General features: G+C 42.8%; 1 protein-coding gene and 1 long non-coding RNA gene across 4 annotated transcripts in view; one reads left to right on the forward strand and one right to left on the reverse strand.

Moving 5' to 3' along the window:
- The window catches only part of ZNF81 (zinc finger protein 81), a 60,352-nt gene that overhangs the window by 17,190 nt on the left and 20,964 nt on the right, over positions 1–22,198 (forward strand). The gene's annotated exons all lie outside the window — the stretch shown is intronic.
- Positions 214–21,256, reverse strand: LOC131400931 (uncharacterized). Its single transcript, XR_009217485.1, has 4 exons — positions 21,027–21,256; positions 12,712–12,799; positions 5,962–6,084; positions 214–1,161 (listed from the first exon to the last, which is right to left on the reverse strand). It is a non-coding gene; the product is annotated as an uncharacterized LOC131400931 (long non-coding RNA).

Raw genomic sequence — 22,198 nt, forward strand, 5'->3', positions numbered from 1 at the left:
ACTTCCCACCACCTTTCCTAATTGGATGATTTCTGTCGTAGGGATAACTGCCCTCAGGATGCATGTAAATAACAAGCCATTTATTCCTCTAGGAAGCTCCTCCTAGCAACCAAGGGTAGCTTCCTTTTGGAGAGATCTTCAGAGTCATTTAAGGGCTACTTGAACCACTGGTCCCCGCCTTAAACACTTGCAGGTCACTTATGACCACCCCTAAGGTGCAAATCACCATGTGTTCTTTTGGGGAGAGGGGGCAAGTTAATGCCTGGCTTCCACACAAGGAGTACAATCCCAGGGTGCCCCCCAGAAGAAAGTGTTGTTTACAGTTGGTGGGGCCTCCTAAGTAGGACCCACAGCAGTCAGGGGACACAGGTTGAGCGTGCCTCCAGTGTGGCCTCTCAGCCAGCTGATAGTCTTTAACTGTTAAAGACAAAACCGAATAAGAAAGGAAATTGATTTTATTCAGGCTATTGCAGTCGGGAAAGCACCCCAGATTTGAAGATCGGAGTATCTCAGCAGAGCGGTTTTGCTTTTTACTTTCAGATGGAGGAGTAGACAAGTTAGAGTAGGGTGACTTATAGGTGGGATTGTTTCTGCATTCAGAGGAAGTCTCAGTCAGCTGAGAGAAAATGTGTCTCTCTGTGTCTAGCTAGTTTAAGGGAGACAAACTTCTAATTTCAGTTAATCATTCATAAGAAAAAGAATGGGGAGTTGGAGGGTCTGTGTTTGGCCTTGTCACAGGTAAACCCAGGAGTCTTACGGGGGTCATGAGAAAGAGTGGACAGCAAGTCATCTAAGTCATATGGGGAAAGGTGTTCTTTGTACTAAGTCATTTCCAAGAACACAAAAGGGTTGGGGGGATTTCTTAACTGTAGTTAAGTTCTTAACTGCAACATTGTCAGACCCCCTCTTGTTCAAGACAGCCATAAAGTCCTTGAACAACTATGTCTGGAAACAAGGTGATGGGAGATGCCCAGGTCTATACCATTGTCAGTCCAAATTTGATCTCCACGTGTAAAACTGTCAGCTCAGATTTGGCCTCTCTGCACAAAGTCAGTTGGAGATGTAGTTCTCAGGTCTGCTGGATTATGATATGTTGTTGAATCCTTTGTCAAGCCTGGCTGTAGAGTAGCATTTAAGACTCTGGGTAGGATGCATCCCCAACTGCAAGGCATAAGATTATAAATAGGAGAAGGATTAATAATCTTTGCAATATACATCAAAACCAGAATCCTATGTTCTGGCCAGGAGAACATGTCCCATAGGCCATTCATATCAACCTTGGAAAGCCAAATAGCCTTTTCCTTGAGTTTAGTGACTGACTTCTACTTGGCCTGTGGTGTGCATCCAAATGCAGCAAGATGTGTTGTTGGCTGTGGCGCAGATGCCTCCCTGACTAGATAGGAGAAAGTCGAGAGCTACATGATTGTCCATGATAACTTGGGCCAGTGAGTTTAAATTTATTTGATTCTAAGGCAGAAATGGTATCATTTGTTACTTCTGTAAGGGTTAAGGAGAGATTTGGAACCACTTTTTCTAATTGTGTAATTCTCTTAGTACAATGGCCCTCATAAAGAGAGGATGCATAAAGAGAGAATTGCTGATGCACATGGGAAGTTCGGGAATACCCTGTAGTTGCCTCATTTTGGAGTGATTGTCCAAGTCTCCAGAGGGACATGTGGTCGACAGGTGGGGTAGTGGTTTTCAGTATTTGCAAGTCCTGGACAAGGATTCCAAAGACACAGGAAAGATTGGTGTGAGGAAGGCAGGTGTAAGCTGGCAGCCACATAACAAGTAGTAACATAGGGGTCACAGTGTGTGTGATGTAGGAATTATTAATAATGGTTGCAGTTGAACATGGTATGGCCCCTCAGGAGGGAAGTCTCTGGGTAGAACTGAACAAAGTCTCTAAGGCTGGTTGAAAAGTGGTGGAGGAGAAAATGGTGATTATCAGGGATAAAAGTGCCCCTGTGTTTTTTCCTACACCTGATCCTGAGGACATGGAGTTACAGAGTTTGGAGATTTCAAGAGAAGCATTAATTATGTTGGGAGATAAGGTCCAGTTAGCATCTGCTGAGAGGTTGGGGTTGATGATGTGGGTGGTTTAAATACAAGGGAATTTCGTTCCCCCTTTGTTCGTACACTGGGGATGTAAAGGAGGGAGAGGACCATTGCGACAGGCAAAGTCATCCTACAGTGTTGGATTATAAGGAGATGGTTGGGTCCGAGATCAATAGAAAAGAAGGAGAAATATGACAAAGAGTAGACAAAGAAGCATGATGGCAGGGGTTAAGTAATTTTAACAGAGAGAAAACCAAACTCTAGTTATGCATCAGTATAATACTTGGTGCTAAAGTTCTTTTCGAAAATCTTATAAATAAACTCATTAAACCTTAGCCAACTTTGATCACAACAAATAAAATTCCTTTTATGTGAACTTTCTACAACTTTCTGTGTCCCTTCAGGTTTTGTCCTACGTTTTCTTCTTTCTCATTCTGGAACAACCAGTCATTTTACTTTAGGACAAAACTACTCACTTTTTCCTTAACAAGAACATACCGTGCATACCTTGCATACAAAGTGAAATGAACCCTCTCTGCCACTATTGCTCCTAGTAGAGTCTCATTTGCGTATATTGACTGCAACTTTTAACCACAATAACTTCCATTTCACAGAGAAAACTAGGAACTGTGAATAATTGTGAATTGTCTGTCCTGCATCAGCATTTTGTAGCAGATTAGCAGAGGTTATGAATATACATCTCAAATTTTTTTATAGCCATACACATCCTTTGTAGTACAACTTCTCACAGGGGCAAAACTGAACATGTTCATTAACAGAATCAATATACATAGCCTCTCTGTACCATATAAAAATAAGATGAAAAAGTTATATAAACTTAAAATTATGCTTAATGTTCTAGTTTTCTGTCTTACTTAGAAATGATCTAAATATCTAATGAATATCCATTAACTTATTTTAGCGTAAGTCCAATGTTTTAAGTTGCCCAGATACTGGAAACTATCTTCAAGCTAACATACTACAAAACATAATTACTGTTGAAATAAAGTTTGTAGAATGATGATTTAATTTGGTTAAATACAGATTTACATTTTTCATAACCCTAAACATCTAGTAGATGTAATGCTAGCTTAGGCAATCAGTAAACCTGTATAAATTTAGAAAGAATATACCCGAGTAGAGTAAAAATGAATGTTTATGTTTCTGTTCAATCTCAGTTCTTGATGTAGAAAATCACCTGAAAGGCAGTTCTTAGATCACTCATGGACTTCAGTTTTTTATGCTAGCGCCATGTCCACTCTTACCAGGAATAATCAAGAGTCAGCTAGCCTCCAGGGGACTGTAGTGAAGTCAGTGAGCTAGTGATTGATGGTAATTTGGAATGAAAAGCAAGGTGGCAGTTGTTCATGAAGCACTGATGTGCTGAGAAGCTTCTCACTATGCTACCTTATGGACGGAGAAAGATGCTGACTTTGTAGGCTTCAATCAGACATTCTTGATTCTTCAGGCAAATATTTTATCTAATAGAAAATGACATTGCAGCCTGTTGCTTTGCTTACACTTTAAGGCAAGCTATCAAATAGAGCAGAGGCTTTCAAAACTTTTTTAAAAAGATTTGTTCAGTTTTTTTCCAAATATTTTTGACGGTGATGCACAGTCAAAATTTTACACAGTGACCAGTATATACATTCTGACTGTGTATCCACATGCACACACTACACACATGCGCGCACGTTTTAGAAGCAATACCCTTTAGAAATAATGTGCTGGAATATTTTCTCTTCTCCTGTACTCTATTTCAATAAAAACAAAAGCTAGTTACAATTAAAAAAAAATGTATGCTTGTATTATACTTGATGCCGATGACGTAGAAAACATGGCCATTTTTATTAACAATATTAAACTAGTCTCATTTACCAAAGATTTAGCTAAATTATGTGAACTTGAATTCTTAAAATATTTGAGTTAGTTTCCATAGGAATACTTTTTTTTTTTTTTTTAAGCACATTGAAAGTAGTAGAAGTTCAGAGTTATTTAATTTGGGGGAAGTTTTAGGAATATTCATTTTTTCCCCTGGAGATAGGAAAATATTACTTCCTCACAGACACATAAACATATATACAGATACAAATAGAGAGCTTATAGCTCACTGGTTCATGTAAAAAAGCTGTTTTCTTCCCAGTGGGCTAACTGGGGTAGTGGAGCTGAGTAGAACACTATGCTGGGTACTGAGAGGTCCTAGTGAGACAGAAAGAGGTTTAGATGAAGGCAAATCTTGTGGTAGATTATCCAGTTCCTCCACAGGTATGGTTTGTATATTCTGAGGGAGGGCGGTGGGAGAATCAGACATGTTAATAATGAAATGTGTTGCCCTTGTGACCACTAGGAAGGTGGTGGGATGTCCATGGCAGGCGGAGATTATTTCCCCTTGCACGTTAAGTGGTTGTGGATACAAGTGGGAGCGTCTCTCTGAGGAAAGTCTGTGGGGAGAGAGATTTTTGGACTCTCGTTCCCTTTTTGTGTTTTAAGGCCAAGGAATCCCATGCCCAATGCCCCCCACCTTATAACAATAGCTGCAAGTGTCCCTGTCTATGGAGGTTTTGAGGGGAGCAGATTGCCCTGGCTTGTTTCCTTCTAGTTATTTAAATTATAAAGTCATGGGTTTGCATTGTATTGATTTGTGGAGTCCTTATGCTGTTAAGCTAGTGTATATATTTAGGAGAGAGGAGTAGTTTGCCAGTTTACATTATGTTTTTGGATAATGTCACTAAATTTCTGGTTGTAAGCCATTAACAAAGTTAGTGACCAAGGTAGATGCAGTTTGACTGCCAAGAGCAAGACCAGAACAGTGCTTTCAAAGATTTTCTAATCTCTGTCTGTAGTTAGAGATCAGTTCATCTCTTTGTTGTCTGCAATCTTGTATCTTTGACTAATAAATTTTTGAGGGGGAAGACAGTGGAATGTATTCTAACAGTCTCTCCCCTATGGTTTTAACTTGCATGTAAGCCTCAACGGTGTTCTGATTTCTTTGAAGGTCCATCTCTGGGGCCCACTAGCAGTTGCACAAGTTGATATAAATCAGGGTGCCCAAGAGACTATGCTCCGAGGACCAGTCTGAATTGATTACTAAATTCTTCTCTATTCTTACAGGGGTCTGGAAAGTCTTTAACAAATAGCATGTAAACCTGAACAAGACCAAGACCTAAAGAGTACTTGCTCAGGTGGACATTCAGGTTGTTGATTTTCCATCATGGTTGGAGAAGGGCAATAATCCAGGTTAGGATGGGGATTTGGGAGCAGGAGAGTTTAGTGGAGCCACAGAGAGTAGAAGAGGATTAGGGGTTGAAGGGGGGGAAAAAGGGGAATCCACAGAATAAGGAGGAATGGTGGGTAGGGGAAAGGGCCAGGGTGGCAAAGATAGAGGGTCCTGGGTGAGGAAAGGGTTGTGAGGTTTAGTTGGGGGTAAAGGAGGAGCAGGAGGGGTGGAGGTGGTGAGAGAGACAGTCCTTGAGGGACTATACAGTTTGAGATAGATTGGAGACATGTTCTCATTTTTAGCCTACTTGAACCAAATAAAGTAAGCTGACCATTGGTGAGAAGAGAGTTTAAAGCACCCCAGAGTTTAGGGTACTTCATAAATGAACAAGTTTAGGGAGATCTCAAATGCCCCAAAGGGAACATTGGAGTTCTAAGTTGTCATTAGTGATAAAATTATGTCATTTTTAGACATAATTAATTGAATTGTCGCCATAGTGGTGAAGCATATAATCAGCAGGATTGTTTTTTTAATGGGATTGAGAATTGGATTGAGAGTTTCTAATGAGTACCAAGGTCAAACAAAATCCAGCAACAAAACCAAACCAAAAGAGCATTCAAAGAATGAAAATCACATCCTTACTGTACTCCCATGGACGATGTCCAGAGCACAGGAGCTGAACTCACCATGGTATCCCCGGATCATCAGTCGCGGAAGGAACACAGTGGGCTGGAAAGGCCTCAGTACTGGGTGGAAAAGATGGGGGTCCGAGGGTGGCCTTCCAGTCCTGTTCAAGTCGCAGCACCAGACTGTCCAAGACAAAAACCGAATAAGTAAGAAAATTGATTTTATTCAGGCTATTGCAATTGGGAGTGCACCCCAGATCTGAAGATCGGACTGTCTCGGCAGAGTAGTTTGTCTTTTACTTTCACAGGGAGGGGTAGACAAGTTATCGTGGGGAGATGGACAGTTGGGATTGTTTTTGCAATTGGGGGAAGTCTCACGTTAGCTGAAAAGGAAATGTTTCTCTCTGTGTCTAGCTAGTTTAAGGAGGACAAATTTCTAATCTCAGTTAGTCATTCATGAGACCAAGAATGGGGAGTTGGAGGGTCTGTGTCCAGCCTTGTCCGCAGCTTCAGGCAAAAGGAGAAAGGTCCGTGTTTGGCCTTGTCACAGGTAAACAAGGGGGTTGTCAGTGAGTCTTGTGGGAGTCGTGAGAAAGAGTAGACAGCCTTATCTAAGTCTTATGGGAAGAATGGTTCTTTGTGGTCAGTCATTTTTTGAGAAGGAACACAAACAGGTGAGGGAATCTCTTAGCTGTCACTTTAGGGCTCAGGTGAAGTTCAACATTGTCAAGAGTTCTCAGTTCTGTTGGAAAACTTGAGTCTAGTTCTTGTTATTGGAGAGACTGCCTGAAGGCATTCATTCCAACCTGTCCTACATGTCCATGCCACCAGCCACATGGCATTCTTCTGCCCCACAGAATGACTGGTCACAGCTAGGAGAAGAGGTTCAAAGAGACACTTGGAGGTGTTGACAGGCGTTTTGCGTGTGAGATGCAGGAGCTAGGGCCCTCTCCTCTATTTCTGATAGACAGTGTCGTGGTTGCAGGGATTGGCAGACCAGACAGTCGGTTAAATTTAAGGCCCAGCTGTTTGAGGGAGATGTACCAGGGTATTTTCTTTTGTGAGGAAGGCTCCAGGAGTGGTTCTGAAAGACAAAAATCATGAATGCCTCTCCCTTCCCCGTACCTCCTGGGGTCTAAGGTACTGTGTTGTTGTGCACCCTCTACTGGCACAAAGTCATTGTGGCCCATTCTAGTAGCTATAAATTCACCTTTTTCCCCAGTCATCTCCCACTAGTTCCCAGACCTTTCATCTGAATGGGTCAGGTGCAAGAGGGACAAGGGTGTTTTTATAAATTTACGGAGTATTATATTCTGCACTGTGGCCCATGTGGGTCACTGTAGGGGGGCACAGTAAGCAATGTACTGAACCAAGTGGTAATTATCCTTATGGTCTAGAACAGTGTCAATCCAACCAGAGAATCCAGGTGGCTGAACCAGAATTAAATTGAAATCCCTTAGGCTCTGTCCCTTTTGGCTGGGCTGCCACCCAGAGGGTTAGCAACCAGGCTAGTCTGGGGTTGCTGTTAGGGAAAAGAAAGAAGATTATACCCAGGAATGTTCAGGACAGGATACCAAATTGTCAAAATATGTCCATATAAATCTCAACATCTTTTGTTCCTGATTATCACCCAGGGAGCAGCTGAAAAGAGATGCTCCCTTTCTGGGGACAGCCAGCCATATTTATTGACTAAACCACCTTACTAAGGTTTGTGGATCAGGAGAACGTGAGGGAGGGTGGAGTCTGAAATCATTTTTGAGGAGGCCATTCCAATGCTCAGCAACACCAAATGCTTGTGGATGGTAGGGAGTGTGGAAGTCTATTGAATACCTTGACTATAAACCCATTATTACATGACTTTTGCAGTAAAAGGTGTACCATTTTCAGGCTGCAAATAGTCCAGAAAGCTGAAAACCTGACACATGTTAATTCTAAGAGCCACAATTGTGTGGCTGGAGTCAGCTGAGCAGACTGAAACAGCAACATTTTAACCTGAAAAAATATCAACAATGGTGCAACATCAGTGAAACTCTGAAAGGGAGCTTGAGGTGTGATGCAATCAGTTGGCCAGGAGCAGGTGGGGCCACACTTCATGCAGATGAGCCCTTCCTCATCGCAACGGGTCATCCTTTGGAAGGAGTCACAAGTTTGGCATGCGGTGGTAGCTTCTGCATCAGAAACATGGAGTCTTGTAATTTGTGCCCATTCTATGATGATGGATGCTTTGCAGTATCCAAAGTGATGATGGATCCAGGCAGCAATGGCAGTAATCTGGGCAGTGGAGGCTCAGTCAGCAGCTTGATTTCAGTCAGTGTCATCAGAGAATGGACCCTTACCACCACGTGGGTGACCCAGACTATTCAATTAGTAGTTGTGATTTGTTTCCACAGAGGGCTGTCTCATCTCTCAGTCTGTAGTCTTCCAAGTGGGAGACTGAACAGCTAGGACATTGGCAAGAGCTCAAGAGTCAATAAATATCAAAGGGAATATTGACCAGAGTTGTGAGAATGGCCTTGAGCTCTGCCTGCTGAGTGGAGCGCCCACATTCCTTCTCAGTTCTGCTAGGGTGAAACAGCCACACAGCCTGTGGAAACCATCAGATTCCAGCTCAGCCAAACCATTAGTGGCTCAGGTCCAGGCATTTGGGGGAACCTCTGTGAATCGAGGGCCCCATTAAGCCCAGCAGCCTTGCTCCCGCTGGCAGAGTGGGAAATAAATTTTCTCCCAGAGGGATAGCTGTCCCATTCTCATGTAAAGCCAAGATGCTGCTGGGGCCAGGCCAGCTGTGCCCTTGAAGATACTATTTCCTTTTGACAAGTGAGGCTTGTTGGGCCCTGCCCACCTTGTTAGTCATCAGGTGTGAATTGGCCTTCACCAAAATGGGACTGTCAGGCTAGAGAGTCGCAAGGCCTCCATGGGTCAGGGTCAGGTGTTCAGTTTCAGCAAGGGCCCAGTAGCAAGCTAATAGCTGCTTTTCATAAGGGGTGTAGCTGGTAGCTCTGTAAGGACGATGACAAGACCAAAACCTCTGGGGGCTTTTCCAAGTGGAAGCTGCCTCCCTTTGCTAGTGACTCCAGTAGGCAAAATCATCAGTTCCATGGACTGGTGGCTCAGCAGGGTCATTTAAGCTTTGGGGACCCTGAAGGTGGGGAGCAGGGCATGTGCCACAGCTTGCTGTACAGCATCCTACGCTGCTTGTGGGTTTAGGCCCCACTCAAAGGACATTGGTTTGCAGTGTAGCCAATATAAAGGATCAAGTAGAATGTCCAGGTGAGGCACATACTATACTGTCTCGCATACCCAGAGAGTCCAGTATAGTGCTGGACTTGCTTTTTGGTGTGGGGCTCAAAGAGATGGAAGTTTTTCCTTCGCTGCAAGAAGGATAGAGTGTTGCGAATCCACCCAGAGGTCCCAGATACTTTACTTGGTAAGCAGACCCCTGAATTTTGTGAGGGTTTACCAGCCACCTCATATGGCAAAGGCATGATAATATCGCAGGCAGAGCCATTGAGACTGAGGCTTCTGACTTGCCAACCAAGAGGACTTCATCTGTACAGTGAGAAGTTTGGACTTCAGAGGATAGAGGCAGTCATGCTAATGACCCACTCACTGATGTGAAACAAGGTACAAGGTACTCTCCTAACTCCTAGGAAAGCCCTACAAATGTGTGTCAAAGGCCTTGCCACGTGAATGCAAATTGGTCTTGGTCCTTGGTGCCAAGAACTGTGAAGGGTCAGATATTTTACCCCACTTGTAAGCTAACGAGTGGGCTTGCCACAGTTTCAAGTATGTTGACAGAAGTCATGAGATTCCTGAGTCAGTGATGAAAGACTTTTATTACTCACAGAAAAAGCAGTAGCCCAAGTCAGCTTGGTTGCATGTTGGAGAAAAAATTAAAAATAAAATCCTCTGGCAACCCAGGAAATCCTCTCCATAAATGTAGAATAGAAAGAAAACAGTTTTATTATTGAATAAGTTTAAACCAGACTGCAATGCACATCACAAGCAATCTGCTAAAGAGATTGCAGAGACAGAAAGAAACCTCACCCTCTTATGAAGCTGAGAAGATACAGTCCATTACATGCATGGGCTCAAGATAAATGATAACTTGTCCTCATGCAAGAGGACTTGACTGTACTCTTCGATCTACATTCTTTCGTAGTTCATCCTAAGTTCAGCTGGTAATTGGAGTGGCCATCTGTGCTAGTTAACTACCTTTATCCAAAAGCAAAATCAAACTTCTCCTGTCTCTATGACAGCAAACAGGCAGTTCCACCTTAGAGCCAGGTGCCTGGGCTAAGCTCCCAGGGTGACAGGGAGATAGGGGCTCCATCTTCCTTGATGTTTGTATTTCAAAGAGATGGCTCCCAGGCCCTTAAGAAAAACATGCCTGGGTTGTAATGCTGACAAAAGGTTTATTTAGCTTTTGAAAATATTTACGTAGATATCAAAGGGGCAGAGGAAGGATTTACAAATACCAGTTTTCTCAAGGAAATGCTCTAAGAAAAGGGAATGGGGAAAAGGTCTCTTTCCCTTTTGACAACAGGGAAAATTCCATTTTTTTTTTATCCTTACAATTTCCCCCTCTTTTATGATAACACTACAGTTTTCTAATTATCTTCATTGTAGTTTGTACCTTTCTCTGGGCAGCTTGCAGCCACTTAAATATCCAGCAAGCCCGTAGTAAAATACAAAGCAAAGCAATTATGAAAATTAGGGTAAGTTTTACAAGTCAGTACAATATTTGCCTTGGGGGGAAAAACCTTTAAATATGTCTTATCGGTGGTTCAAGCACATTCTTGACTAGCAACGTGCAAAAATTTTCCATTCCTCATACATTACTTTTACAAACTGTTGTGCTGTTTTTATTGCTTACACTTTCAAATGACTATTTAAGTATTATTTTGTAGTTCCCTATGAAGTGTTACCCGATAGAAGCCCAAGGAGTAGCTCTCCAGAGGCCTGATAATCTAATTTTTAATTGAGTTTTTTCTTATAAGGCCCAATGAATTTTTCCTGAGATCTGGTCATTCAATGAATAGCACCGTATTTACATAACTTAGCCATACAGTAGCTGTTCCATCTCCCCAAATAATATTTCCCAGATGCAAAAGACAAAGACACCCATGGCCATTATTTAGTATATTATTATGAGGCACTCTTTGAAGGGTAAGATTTAACTTCCCATGTTTAATGTATTTGACTTTAATTGTTTTAAGTCTTGAGGAAAAACCCAACTTATGGGCCATTGTTTGCATTGGTACAAATCAATAATTATATTATTATAACAGGCATGCAAGTCTCCGTGAATAACAGGCATCCACTTTTGTTTATCTATCCATACTGGGACTGGAGAGAACTTGTATCCTAAAGTTAATCCAGTGACGTTAGATCTATCTGACATTAGATCTATCTTCTGCATTCTCTATCTATAAATGCCAGATTTCTGTTTGCCTATTAATTAGATGCTCTTTTACACCATTCTTTTATCTCCTTTGGTGTAGTCATAGTCTAATACCTGTTTGTTCCCTTAAATATAAACAGTGCTGTAACTCTGAACTAGTGATGCTCTCTTGGAGCTATCTGATAGCTAATTGCTCCTGGACTGTACAAATGAATGGCTCTGAGACGTTTGTGGTGATTTTTTGTTCCATCATTAAATTATTCCAAACAGTCCAATTCCAAAATTTTCTCAAAGTCTTAATATCATGAGTTAGCTGTGCCTGTGCCTGTTCCTGTTCCTCCCGGGATTGTCTTCTAATACGTCTCCTGTTGCCTTTGTATGGCCCCAAACAGGCCCCTTAAACTGATTCCATAATGGGAGGGCTCAAGGGATACATATCTGCTTGTGAAGACTGAAATTAGCCTCAGATATATTAAGAGAAACCATCCACCTGTAATCCTGGGGGCTGTTAAAATAGTCTCAGGGCATTGCCATGTTCTAAATATAATAGGGAGATCTCTTTCATACATATCTTAAGGGATTTGTTGAAAGGATTCCCACCAGTTTGGATGTAATTTACCATCACTATCTTTACAGCTGTCAGTAGTTTTATTTAACCAAACCCCTATCATAGTAAAGGTGAAAGAACAATTCACTAGTGGGCTTACTCCTACTGTTCTCTTGATTGTAGTATAGTTAAGGATTTCTTTTTTCTATAAAGATCCTTCCAATCAAATCTGTTAACAAAGATTTACGTACACACCAGAGGGGCAGAGGAAGGATTTACAAATACCAGTTTTCTCAAGGAAATGCTCTAAGAAAAGGGAAGGGGGGAAAAGGTCTCTTTCTTTTTTGGCAACAGGGAAAATCCATTTTTTTTAACCTTACAGGCTGTGGGTTCCCTAAGTCCCAGTTCCCACAGGGGCAGCTTAGATTGTCCTGGACAGATGCCTGCATGTGCATTACAGGAAATGAACACTGAGCCTGAGGAAACTGCTGCTTAGTAGCAGCCTGGAAGCCAGCCTCAAAGTTGCTTGCTGCAACACAATCCTGAGAAATGCCCAGAGAAAGAGCAGTCAAGGCCTTGCTTTCTTATCACACCTAGCAAAATGTGTAGGAGGACAAGAGACCCATGGAAGGGTGTCTTCCAACTCTACTGGGACAGAAAAGACCTAGGCAGTGTCCAACTCAGTATCCCAAGTGCCATCAGTCTGTGCAGTGTATTCAGTTACAGTCACAATATCTGAAATAGTCAGGGCCACGGGAGTGACAGCTGAATTCCATTGGCAGTAATCCACAGGGAGCCTACAGCTCCTACTAGTCTTTTTCACTGGCCGTTGGGGCTGTTATATTGACAGGTTACATACCTTACTCTACCTGCCACGTAGTAGTCTTAATCAAGGCTGTGACTTCCCTTTGTCCTCCAGAGAGTCTCTGATGTTTCTGTTGGGTCACCTGGGAGAGGATAGGAAGATGGGTTGGGGAGCGATTTGCACGCCCCACTACCATGTCTCCACATAGGGCAGTCCCTGAATGGGAGAACCCCCTTTGGACTTTATGAGCATTCACAGAACAAGCATGTAAAACACCATCCCAATGACACACTCAGCCATGGAAGCCACAAAGACAGTACATTGAATTGGCCCAAAGGGCCCCCCACCCACAAGTTCTCTTTAGCTTCCTTTCCTCACTAATACCTGCCTAGACCCCATCAGTTGAATTTGGGTGCTCCCGAGCCCTGTCAGGACCAGACAGGATGGTCTCAGGTGCCTGTATCCAACAGAGCCTTAGGAGTCTGAGTTTCTCCCTTCCCTGAAGTTCTCCAGCATACTCGGAGGGGTGTGTATGGCCTTTGGTCCATCTGTCCCACCTAATCATTTCTTCAAAGCAGCTGATTTCAGGGTAGAAGGGGAGGGAGTGATGAGGCATGGAGTGAGAGGGTGGCTCCATGCCAGCAAGCAAGTCTTTATGTTTACTTTTGGTTTTGAACAATGCAGCAGCTGCTCAAGGCTCAACCAAATGAATGTCTCATGTTTTCAGTATGCCCAAAGCTCTGTATCAGGCAGCTAGGTCCTCATGACTGACACCATAGAAATCATACCGTATTATCATAGAAATATGATAGGTCAGAGAGTATGAGATAAGTGTAGTCAACTGGGGGAAACAGCGAGGCCTGTTTGTTAGGATTCTTCTCGGTGTCCCCTTGTCTTCAGAGATAAGGATGCTCCTTTCCTCCAGGTATAGGGAGGGTACCTCTCACATGAGGGTTTTATGACCTGTGTCAGGGGAGAAGAGTCAGGGGAAGGGTCAAAGTACCTTCTTGCTTCTGCTGTTTTCTCAAACTCCTTCAGCTTAAATATTCAGTATGCCAAGGTGCTATATTTTGGTGTAGCGTGTCCTGAACCCCATCAATAACATATCTTAAGTTTTTGCTTAGTTTTAAGCTAAAGGCTAGGGAATTTTTCAAGGCAGTGGGGCCGACCTCAAAAATTTATCTAGAATTCTTTGGGTCAGTTTCTCATTTCCCAGTGGGTCATCTTCATCAGCATTATAGATCCAATATGGGGCAATAAAAGCCCGGATGCTAGTCAGTGCCTCGTCTGTGGTTTCCCACACAAGTTTGTCTCAGGGAAATCTCACCGATTATGAAAATATCTCACCGATTATTAAATTATGGCAGGCAGGATCTACTGCAAAACACCTCTGAGACCTTTTACTGTTATTTCTGAATGGATCTAAGGTTGGCATGATAGACTGTAGGAGGGGCTGAGCCATAAGACATTCCAGCTGTTGCCATTCTTCCTTAACAGCCTTTACATGCCCTCCTGCTCGTCTCTCAACCAACCAACTAACCAACCAACCAGCCAACCAAAGTTCTAACCATTTGCCTGGTTTCTGCCTATACTGGTCACAAGTTTCCCTCCTTTTGCCCTGAGTGTAGATGCTCATCTCTGTAACTATTGTCTGAAAAGTGTTGGGAACCACCCCTGCCCCCTACTGAATCTTAGTACTAGTTGTTACAATGGGGTGGACCTGAAACTGGCCACGAGATTGGTGAGGAAGTCCCCCACCTGGATGAGAATTAGGACCAACAGGGACACTGTTCAGGCACCTGTCCTTAAACCTATTTACTGGTGCCTGGTGTGCAATAACTTCTCCAATTCTTCCTCATTGACAGGCAATAACGTGAAGGACCATTTATTGCACAGTTGACCATACAATTTGGTCGACATCTTCACTACTGATTCCTATGGGCCTCCCTTGAATCCCCTTAATTGGCCCATGTATTAGGTTTCTATCACTGCTGTAACAAATTGCCACAAACTTAGTGGCTTAAAACAACAGAAATGTATTATCTTATAGTTCTGTTCTTAATTCCATCTGCAACCTTAGTTCCCCTTTGCAATGTAATATAACATATTCAGAAGTTCCAGGGATTAGGATGTGGACATCTTTCGTGGGGGGAGGCATTATTCTGTCTACCAAAGGTCCACAAGGTCCTCATTCTTCCTTTTCCAGAAAGCCACATCTTTATGTACAGCCCATCCTAATCACCAAAACTTCCAAGAACTGGGAAGGGTCTGAGATTTTACCCTACTTGTAAGTTAGCAAGTTAGCCTGCCACCGTGTCATGGATGCTGACAGAAGACATGAGACTCCTGGGTGAGATACGGAGGACTTGAATACTCTTGGCAATAGCACTAGCCAGAGTGTGAACATTTGCACCACTTCCCTGAGCCTCATTTCCCAGGGGTGATGCAAAGAGGGCCAGATGATACCTGCACGTGCAGTGAGTTCCATTACAGGAGAGGAACCCCAAGCTCATGGACCTGGAGGGAGAAATTATCTTGAGTATAATTTCTAGTATAACCTGCCTTTTGCTTTGGTGGGGAACTCTGTCTTTTAAGGCTGTTTGCTGTATAAACATCCTTAAAAAGATAGTTTGGAAAAAAGTCAGTAAGTCTCCTTGCAAGATGTGCAGAAATGTGAGAGAACCATGGAGAATTGTCTCCCAGTAGTCTCCCAAGTTCCTTTTAATCTATAACAGATCTAACAGATTCTCCTTCCTCTTGTTTTTTCCCCTTGCTATTTATTTGTTGAAGAAACTGGGCCATTTGCCTTGAACGATGTCACACATTTTGGAATTTGCTAATTGCAGTCTTGTGGCATTGTTTAAAAGTTCCTGTATCTACATTTTAATGTGAATTGGTAAATCTAGAGGCTTGACCATTTCAGATTTTTTTTTTGTTTGGCAAGAATACTTCTTAGGTGGTGGTGAATGCTTGCTAATTCATCCCTCCAGGAGGCACATACTGCCTGGTTATCTCGCTCATTGTGTTTGGGGGTTGCAACCTGATCCATAGATTATAAAGTCCCTTCAGTCTTTCACCTCATGGTTTTGGCAGCTATTGATAATCCTTGCTTTTATTAGCATTTATTAGCTGGAATACTTCTGCATAGAATGAATTTCCATAATCAACTATTTGTCTATCTGAAATGCAATACTTAAAGGTAGGATAATCATTTTAATATAAAATTCAAGTAATATCTCTTTCCTGATATATAAAACACTTCGTTGGTGATCTATTACTAAAAGAATTCATGCTATTTCCATGATCAGACTCCAGCATACTTTCTTGGAGTTTTTCTCATAATCACCTCCTATTACATAGTTTTCTCTCCTTTTTACAGAGATATTTACTCTTTCCATAGTTACCATGTATTTTCCTATTTCCACACCATTCTCTTTGTCTTTTGTGGGAAATATTTTCCTCCACTTATCTCCATTACACTTATTTTTTTCCCAAGATTCAATTTAAACTGTACCAACTCTAAGGAACCTAAACCTACGCCCCTGGTCAAATTGGCTGTTTTCTCTTTGGGGCCCACAGCGTACCCTGAATATATTTCTAACATGCACTTTTGTTTTGTGAACCTGAGTTATATTTGAAACACATTGAATTGCCCAGATCTTAAATGTATAGTTTGATGAGTTTTGACAAATATATATATATGTAACCATCACTCAAATTAAAATATGGAATAAATGTGTCCATCACCCTTGACAGTTTCCCCTTGACCAGTCAATATCTTCCCCCCAAGGCAACCACTTATAAGATTTTTATCCCTACAGATTAGCCCTGCCTGTCCTTGATTGTCATATAAATAGAATCATACAGGTGCTTGGCTTCTATTTGTAAAATAACAGAATATTTTTGAGAGTCGTTCAGATTGTTGCATCTATCAGCAGCTCTTCCCTTTTTATTGCTGACTATTTCATTGTATGAACATGCCCCAATTTGTTTATGCATTCACCTGCTGATGAATATTTGGAATGCTTCTAGTTTTTGGTTCTTATGAACAAAGCCTGCTGTAAACATTCTTGTAGAGTTTTTCTGAGAACATATGTTTTCATTGTTTTTTAGTAACTACCAAGGAATGGAATTGCTAGATTATAGGGTGGGTTTATGTTTAACTTTATTAGAAACTGCCAAACAAGTTTCCAAAATGATGGGTCAGTTTTACATTCCTACCAGCAATTTTTGAGTTTCTTTTAAATTTGAGCTTTTCTAGTATATAGTGCTATCTCAGTATAGTTTAAATTGCATTTCCCTTACAACTAATGATGTTGAACATCTTTTCTTGTGGTTTATTGGCATTTGTATATCTTTTTTTTGCGTCTGATCGAGTCTTTTGCCCATTTTTAAAAATTGAGGTATGCGTCTTTCTCTGTATTACTTTGTAGGAGTTCTTTCTACGTTTTTAATATGCATTTTTTGTATATGTATTGCATATGTTTTCTCCCAGTCTGTGGCTTGACTTTTCATTTTCTTTTTTTTTTCTTATATATATATATTTTTTTTGGTGAGGAAGATTAGCCCTGACCTAAGATCTGTTGCCAATCCTCCTCTTCTTGCTGAGCAAGATTGGCCCTGGGCTAACATCCGTGCCCATCTTCCTCTACTTATATGTGAGAAGCCTGCTGCAGCATGGTTTGATAAGCAGTGCGTAGGTCTGCGCCTGGGATCTGAGCCTGTGAACCCCGGGCCACCAAAGCAGAGTGTGCAAACTTAACCACTACACCACTGGGCCGACCCTGACTTTTCATTTTCTTAATTGCATTTTTTTTTTAATTTTATTTATTTTTTCCCCCAAAGCCCCAGTAGATAGTTGTATGTCATAGCTGCACATCCTTCTAGTTGCTGTATGTGGGACGCGGCCTCAGCATGGCCGGAGAAGCGGTGCCTCGGTGCGTGCCCGGGATCCGAACCCGGGCCGCCAGCAGCGGAGCGCGCGCACTTAACCGCTAAGCCACGGGGCCGGCCCCTTAATGGCATCTTTTGATGAGCAGAAGTTTAATTTTGATAAGGTCCCATTTATCAAAAGTTTCTTTTATGGTTAGTGCTTTTTATACTATGTCAAGAAATCAGTGCTTACCCAAGGTTGCAAAGATATTCTCTTAGGTTTTCTTTTAGGGCATTTTTAGTTTTAGTTTTTATGTTTAGGTCTATAATCCAGCTCAAATTAATTTTTTGTTGACTTTTTCTATTATTTGTTTTCTATTTCGTTAATTTTTGGTCTTTGCTAGTTCTTTTCTTTTAATTTCTTTGGGTTTACATGGTCTTTTATTTTCTAGCTCCTGAGGTTAAATTTTAGGTCATTGATTTTAGACTCTTCTAATATAAGCATTTAAAGCTATAAATTTCCTTCTAAATTTGTCTTTATCTGTTTCACACATATTTTGATATCTTGTTGTAATAAGCAGCCTTCTAAGATGGTTCTCAATGATCCCAACTTCTTGATATTTATACTCTTGTGTAATCCACTCTCCTTTGTGTGTGAGCTGGACCCAGTGGCTTGCTTCTAATAAATAGAATATGGCAAAAGTGATGGGATGTCACTTATGGGATTAGGTTCTAAAAGACCGTGACTTCATCTTGCTGGCACTCTCAGGCTCAAGCATTGCTTTGATGAAGCCAGCTGCCATGTTGTGAACTGCCCTATGTAGAGATCTACATGGCAAGGAACTGAAGGCAGCCTCTGGCCAATAGCCAGTGAGGAACTGAGTCACTCAATACAACAGCCTACAAGAAACTGGATCTTGTCAACAATCACTTGAGTGAGCTCAGAAGTGGGTCTTTCCCCAGTCTGTCTTCAAGATGAATGTAGCCCCAGCCGACACCTTGATTGCAGCCTTGTGAGAGACCCTGAGTGAGAGGACTCAGCTAAGCCAACCTGGACTCCTGACGCACGGAAACTGTGCGATAATAGATGTTGTTGTAACTCACTAAGTTTTAGGGTAATTTGCTATGCATCAAATAGAAAATTAACACAGATTTTGGTACTGGGAGTAGAGTGTTGCCATATAAAATACCCCAAAATGTGGGAATATCCTTCAAACTAGGATGTGGGTGGAGGCTAGAAGGATTTTAGGGAGCATGTTAGAGAAATCCTAAACTGCTTGAACAGAATTAGTAGAAGTTTGAACTTTAAGGATGCTGCTGCTGAGGGCTCAAAAGGAATGAAGAACATGTTTTGAAAACTGGAGGATCCTATGTGATAGAAACTTAGCAACACTCTCATCTGCAGTTATGTGGAAAGTAGAGCATGTTTTTAATGAAATTGGTGATTGTTGGTTTGCAACCTCCTGAGTTACCCAGGTGAAATTCAAAACTGGCCACTGTACACTGAGGGCAAGGAGAGACTGAAGAAAGAGGCAGACCACTCCAGATTATTGGTAGGTGGCAGTTTTAATAAGCAAGGGAACTTGCACACGAGACTTATCTTGCATGGCCATAAGGTGAGTAGATCTCCGCACTGCCCGCCAGAATCTTAAAAGTTTATGTAGAGGCCTTAACTGAGTTCAGTCACATATACAGTCCAGATGGTCTCAACAACACCTTACTCTTTCAAGGCTGCATCCTTGAAAATGGCTCCTAGTGTGGGAACAGTGGGCAGAACGTAGATTCCAAGGCCAGAGGAGGGAGTAAGGAGCCTCTAATTGCCTGGGTCCAGCTCACAAGTCAACCAGCGGTCACATCCTCTCGATGCTCTTCAGCACTCCACCCCTTGTGACCAGCTCTTACACTCTTACAGGCCTCCCTCTTTCACAGTGTGCCCTGAGCAGTCAGCAAGGAGTTTCATTAGCATGGAGGATGGAGGTGTCTCTTTTGGTGGCTATGTGGCTATGCTGGAGGCAGATGCCACAGCAACAGTATAGGCACATGCAAGAGAAAACACAGATTAAGATAATAATTCCCAAAATAAGTAATAATTTTTTCCACCCAGAGCCCCATGATCTGAACCACTGATTTAATAAGTCCCCTAGGCTGGAGGTCGGATCACTCAGGGTGTTCACTTGTGGCCTCATGTGATTTAGTAAAGATGATACATTAGCAGACTCATCAGGTGTGAACACACAACATTCTGCTTGGATAACGGCACAGGTGCCTCCTTGTGAGGCAGTAATAATGTCCAAGGCCATCCTATTTTGGAGGACAGCTTTTCTCATTAGAGACATTTCAGTGTTCTACTGAAGGCACTGTTCTAAGGCAGGCTTTGCTGGCTGTCATTTAAGGCTTATTGGATGAATTTACTAAGAGCTTCTACGTGTGCTGTAATGTCCTCCAGGCCGATGGAGGGGAGAAAGATGACAGCCAAATGATCGTATCAGTGGAACACAGAATGTTCCCATCTGGCCTTGAGGAGAGGGAAGTTGGCAACTTTCGTCACTGTGAGGCAGATTGTCCCCTGTACCCAGGGAAAACCCAGGGTTCAGTGGCCCAGCCACCCATGTAGAAGCCACGGCCAAAGATTTGTGCCACCTAACCATTGGGTCTCATTCGGGGCTACTCAATAAGTACCTGGGTGGTGCAACTAATCATTGCCAAACCAGTTGCTATCCTTGAATGTGACAGAATAACTGCTTAGTTCTGGTAATATCCTTCCCATATCCCTGGTACAATTGGGTTGATTCTGTTTAGAGTGATTTTTTTGTTCCCAACATAGGGGTACATGAATGCTCAAATGTCCATAACCCAGGGTAAGCCACATGAACCCATCCCAAATCTGAATGTAGCCACCTATGGCTCTGATAGTGGTATTAGGACCCTTCCAGTCAGCAGTTTGGTGGGCTGCCTGTGTAGTTTGATTGACAGGAAAAGAATACCCATGCTCAGCATTGCTGATAGTGTGTGCTCCAGGCCAGGTTTCTGGATCAGTGTTCGTGATAACAGATGAATTAAGAATACTAGTCCTGGGCTGGCCCCGTGGCTTAGCGGTTAAGTGCGTACGTTCTGCTACTGGCGGCCCGGGTTCGGATCCCGGGCGCGCACCGACGCACCGCTTCTCCGGCCATGCTGAGGCCACGTCCCACATACAGCAACTAGAAAGATGTGCAGCTATGACATACAACTATCTACTGGGGCTTTGGGGGAAAAAAAGGAGGAAGATTGGCAATAGATGTTAGCTCAGAGCCGGTCTTCCTCAGCAAAAAATGAGGAGGATTAGCATGGATGTTAGCTCAGGGCTGATCTTCCTCCCAAAAAAAAAAAAAGAGAATACTAGTCCTAGCTTGTTCTTCCTTAATGCACTGCTTTAGCGCCTTCTAATTCCCTCTCTGAAGTGGTGATACCCATCATGGCAATCCTGACAAGCTAGAGAGGGGAAGCTGCCCACATACCCAACAGTTGGATTGATTCCTTTACCAGGCATACAAGCGGGCCCACTGTAGAAAAGTCTTTCCATCAGGTGCCCATCCTGTGACTGGACACCACAGTAGCAGCAGAAATCTAAGGTCGAAGAGACGGATATTTAGTAGGATCTTGTATGGGAAGGTCTTTCGCTTCTATTAGAATTACACTTGTGGCCTGATCCTTAGATGTTAATGTGGCTGCAGCTTTAGGAATTTGACCCGGTCATGTCATACGTACCATACATGTTGGCCAGGGGAGGCAGCACTGTCAGGTGTGAGGAGATGGACTGGGGGTAGGGTATGCCAGATGAGGACTCCCACCTTCTTCCCTCTTTCTATGGTGCATGTTCCATTCCAGGCATAGTGCATTTCAGTAGGTCCAGCTTGCAGCAGGACAGTGGGATCCCAGTGGAGATTGAGTAGTTCCCCTCACCCAGGGGTGCAAAGTAACTCACCCATCCCAGTGGGACATCCCACTGCAGATTCCAGTAGATGACACCTTTCCCAGGCATGATGGGGCTTGGTGTTCTCAGCAGCATGGCACATTGATCCACAGTGAGAGTCGGGGCAATGGCTGCTATGTCCTGCAGCTTCCATACCTTCACAGTGTTCGGTGTCTCAGCAAGGGTCCCCAGTCTGGCATATAGGACAACATGCCCTACTGGTTGATCATTCAAATGTATTAAAGCCTGAGACAGTACTTTAGTCCACCTGGCCAAGGTGGTTTTACCTATTAGTAATTTAATCTGCTTTAATATTCCATCCGTCCTTTCTCTCAACCCTGCTGCTTGTGGGTTATAGGGGAGATGGAACTTCCATTCAATGTCATGTTCTTTTGCCCAGTCTTGTACATCACGACCTTTGAAATGTGACCCCTGATCACTGTCTGTTCAACAAGGGTATTCGTACATAGTACTCAGCTTCTCAGATCCCCTAATGGTGGCAGCCTGGTTTGTATGGTGACAGGAGAAAGCTTGAGTTAGGCCAGATGTGGTATCCACACAAACCAAGGCATATTTAGAATCCTCCCTCGGAGGGAGGGGAGCCAATATAATCAATTTGCCAATCCCTCACCGGCTGGGAACTCCAGTGGATGGCTCCAGACTCCTCTGGCAGCTGCTTTGGGCATTATTTAGAACACACAAGACATGCTGTTACTG

The sequence above is a fragment of the Diceros bicornis genome, chromosome X (assembly GCF_020826845.1).
Source record: "Diceros bicornis minor isolate mBicDic1 chromosome X, mDicBic1.mat.cur, whole genome shotgun sequence".
Classification (NCBI taxonomy): domain Eukaryota; kingdom Metazoa; phylum Chordata; class Mammalia; order Perissodactyla; family Rhinocerotidae; genus Diceros; species Diceros bicornis.